The sequence below is a fragment of the Phyllostomus hastatus genome, unplaced genomic scaffold, assembly GCF_019186645.2.
Source record: "Phyllostomus hastatus isolate PE091 unplaced genomic scaffold, TTU_PhHast_1.1 phas_contig_137, whole genome shotgun sequence".
In the NCBI taxonomy this organism is placed as follows: domain Eukaryota; kingdom Metazoa; phylum Chordata; class Mammalia; order Chiroptera; family Phyllostomidae; genus Phyllostomus; species Phyllostomus hastatus.
In genome coordinates this window covers 8,643,251-8,647,742 of record NW_025333583.1, presented here as the reverse complement: position 1 = coordinate 8,647,742, position 4,492 = coordinate 8,643,251, and positions in this window count along the sequence as shown.

Genomic DNA, 4,492 nt, shown 5'->3' with positions numbered 1-4,492 from the left:
GTTTTTCTTTAAACTGTAGATTTTATTTTGTCAATAGATATCTAGCCACTTTGGTAAGGTAATCTTTATCACCCCTGCCTCTACCATTTGTCCATCTATACAAACATAGTGCCCTGCCAAGAGGTCAGTGATGGTTTCTTTGTGGATAAGATATTTAGGAGAGTCTTAAACTGATGGACAAAAGCTGTTTGGGAGACTGGGATGGTGCCCTTTATCTGATGAAACATCTCTTGCTGGAACAGAACCTCACTCCTAGCTGTAGTGACCAGACCTTAGTACTGGTGTGGAAGAGACTTCTATAAGTAAAGAGGTGACACTTGAAACATTTTATCACATGCCTGTTCATGGCTCTCACAGGGACAGAGCCAACCTCTGCTTCCAGCGTCTTTTCCCCAAGGCCTTAGAGGGGCTGTGACATCAAGTGTGGAACAGGGCAAGGAGAGGCATTGGTAGGGAGCCTTCAGAGCGTGCCCTCCTTACTGTCCACATAAGTGATTTCCTGGGTCGCTACCCCTGCTGCTCGGTGTCTGGGAAGGTGGGGAGATACACAAAATTATTGCTGTCCAAGGCTCAAGAAAAAAATCTGGAGTAGGAAACCATACCATAGAATGAAATGAAATTTCTTTCCTGAATGTTGTAGAATTTAATGTTTGAAAATATTTTAATATATGTCAAAAGCAGGTATAGCATAAATTGAACAACACATCAAACCTGGCTTAACTGACAGAACACTGTCCTCTAAACCAATAGTATACACACTCTGTAATTAACTGGAAGCATTTTACTAAAGTTGATCATAATGGAACCATTACACAAGCCTCAAAATTTTAAAAAAAAATGAATAGAATGTTCTCTGAACTGAACACATGGGATTAAAGGAGGAAAAAGAATCCTGGGAAGTCTCTGTTTCAAAAACAGGTAGTTCAGCCCTGGCCGGTGTGGCTTGGTTGGAGTGTCCTCCCATAATCAAGAGGTTGTAGGTTTGGTTCCTGGCCCAGGCACATGTAATGTTTAAAAAAAAAATTTTTTTTAAACAGGTAGTACAAAATAAGACATAAATACCATATGATTTCACTTGTATGTGGAATACAATGAACACAATAATCAAAATAGAAACAGACTCCTACAGAGAAGAGACAAACAATTACCAGAGGGGAGGGGGGTTAGGGGACTGGGTGAAAAAGTGAAGGGATTAAGCAGTACAACGTGGTATACAGAATAGCCATGGAAATGTGCATGACAGCACAGGGAATACAGTCAGTGTGATAAACATGTATGGGGCCAAGTAGGTACTTGAAGCAGCAGGGGGACTATTCTCTAAATTACATGATTTTCTAACCACTTCACTGTGCATCTGAAACTAATACAGAATATCAAATGTAAACCAATTGGGGAAAAAATTATACCAGAAGGGGAGGAGGATGGGGGGAAGCAGAAGAGGGAATAGAGGGAATAAATGGTGATGGAGGGAGATGACTTGGGGTGGAGAACACTCAATACAATATACAGATGCTGTATTACAGAATTGTACACCTGAAACCTATACATAGTTGTATTAGCCAATGTCACCCCATTAAATTCAATACAATTTAAAATGTATGATCCTAAAAAGTAGAAATCCATTAATATATTAAATTAAGAAGCAGGTAGTTCAATTCTAAATAACCCGTGGGTCACAGAAGAAGTCACAAGGGAAGTTAGAAAAAAGTTAATTGAATGATAAGATTTGTCATATAAAAATCTGGTATACAGATAAAGCAGTATTTAAAAGATACTTTAAATTCACATTACAAAAGAAAGGCTGAAGTCAATCTAGGTTTTTATGTCAAGAAACTGGAAGAGTAGCAAATTTAAAATGTGGAAGGATACAAAAAAAAGGAAAAAGCGTGTCAGTGAATTAGAAAACATGAACAATAAAATCAACAAAGCCAAATATGCTCTTGAAAACATCAATGAAATCGATGAACCTTTAGTAAACTGGTTGGGGAAAAAACTATGTATCAACAATGTTAGAAATGGAAAAATGGACATTTTCATATTTTACAGTCACCAATCGCATAAATTTCCAGAGTCTATAAAAAGGGAACATCAAATTCACCTCGAAACAGTGTAACCCATCCACCAAAACCTGTCAAGGATATCAAGAAAGGAAAAGTGGGGGGTGAAACTCCCATAAATATAGACATAGAATCCCCAGACAGAATAAGCAAGTCAAAATCTAGTAGTATATCCCTGGCTGGTGTGGCTCAGTGGATTGAGCACCAGCCTGCAAACCAAAGGGTCACTGGTTCTATTTCCAGCTAGGGCACATGCCTGGGTTACAGGCTGGGTCCCTGGTTGGGGGCATGCAAGAGGTAATCAGTTTATGTTTCTCACATCAGTGTTTCCATCTGTCCCTTAACCTCTCTCTAAAAATAAAATCTTAAAATCTTTTTTTAAATCTAGTATATAAAAATTATAATGTATCATATCTAATTTGAGTTTACTGCAGGAATGCAAGATTAATACAATACTTGAACCAATGCAATCCACCACATACTCAACATAAGGAGAAAAATCACAATCATCTAGATAGATGCAGAAAAGAATATACAATTCAATACTTATTTGTGATTTTTTAAGAAAACATTGAAAATCAGAAATAAAGGGGCACTTCTTAATTTAATAAAAAGTATCCAAAAATAACCCTACAGTAAATCTCTCATTGAAATCACTGTTGATAAAATATTGAAATCATTCTCCACGAGATGAGGAATGAGATAAAGATGTTCATATTATACTTCCATTTATCATTATACTGGTCCCAACCAGTATGCTAAGAAAATAAAAGACAAGAGTATAAAGGAAAAAAATGCTGACAACATTATTTATATAAATAATCTAAAAGAATCTACAGGCTCTTAGAACTAAGTGCATTTTGCAAAGTCAATATACAAAGCAACTATGTTTCTAAATACAATAAAGAGAAAATGAATTTTCAAAAATATATCATAAGCCCTGGCTGGTGTTGCGCAGTGCATTGAGCACAGGCTGCGAAAACCAAAGAGTCACCAGTTCAATTCCCAGTCAGGGCACATCCCTGGGTTGCAGACCAGGTCTCCAGTAGGAGGTGTGCAAGAAGCAACCACACACTGATGTTTCTCTCCTTCTTTCTCCCTCCCTTCCTCTCTCTAAAAATAAAATGTTTTAAGAAATCAGCCCCCAAAAGCACTTTCCAACATTCGGTGCTTCTCTAATGTGGTCATACACTATAAACCCAGCCCTTGCTCATGTGGCTCTGTGGGTTGAGCGCTGGCCTGCAAACCAAAGGGTCACCAGTTCAATTCCCAGTCAGGGCACATGCCTGGGTCACAGGCCAGGTCCCCAGTGGGGGCCACATGAGAGGCAACCACACATTGATGTTTCTCTCTCTTCCTCCCTTCCCCTCTCTCTAAAAATAAATAAATAAAACCTTTAAAATATACACATATGTATATAATAATAGTGTAAGAAATAGATACAGCAAAAGATGTGAGAACTTTTACATTGAAAACAATGAAACATTCTTGAAAGAAATGAAACCTATATAAATGGGTATATCATCTCCATGAATTGGAGAACACTAGTGTAAAAGGATGCCAATTTTCTTAAATTGATCTGGTTAAACTCAATTCTAACCAAAATCCCAGCAGGTTTATTTTTGTGAAAACCGACAAGCTGCCCTGACTGGTGTGGCTTGGTGAGGCATCATTACACAGAGGGAAAGTTTGCTGGGACCAATTCCTGGTCAGGGCACATGCCTGCGTTTTGGGCTGGGTCCCCAGCTGGGGTGCAGATGAGAGAAGCAGCCAATCGATACATCAGTGTTTCTCTGCCTCTCCTCTTCCTCACCCCTCTCTCTAAAAGTAAATAAAAATCTCTAAAAGAAGAACTTGACCAGCTGATTCTAAAATCTGTGTGGAGCCCTGGCTGGTGTAGCTCAGTGGATTGAGCGCGGGCTGCGAACCAAAGCATCGCAGGTTCCATTCCTCAGTCAGGGCACATGCCTGGGTTGCAGGCCATGGCACCCAGCAACTGCACATTGATGTTTCTCTCTCTCTCTCTCTTTCTCCCTCCCTCCCCTCTCTAAAAATAAATAACATCTTAAAAGTAAAAATAAAATTAAAAATTTGTGTGGATATGCAGAGTGCCAAAATAGCCAAGGCAAGCTTGAATAAGAACACAGTTGGAGTCCTCCCATTCCCAGATATTGTCCATCAACGTTCAGACTTCAGTAATACCTGTTTGTATACACGAGTCTGACAAATAGCACACACTTATATTTCATTATATGACCTTTTCTGAAAGGTCTCTTGTGTAAAATTATGTCATATTTTTTATTCTAACTTCTATCATCTTAGTCTCTGGTTTATTTTATACCTCCTTGTAGCCTCTCTCCCTTTTTGTTTTAATTTGTTTGTTTTTAACTTTGTTGTAATGGAGAAATGGCTATCCTCTGTTCTTTTGAAGTTAT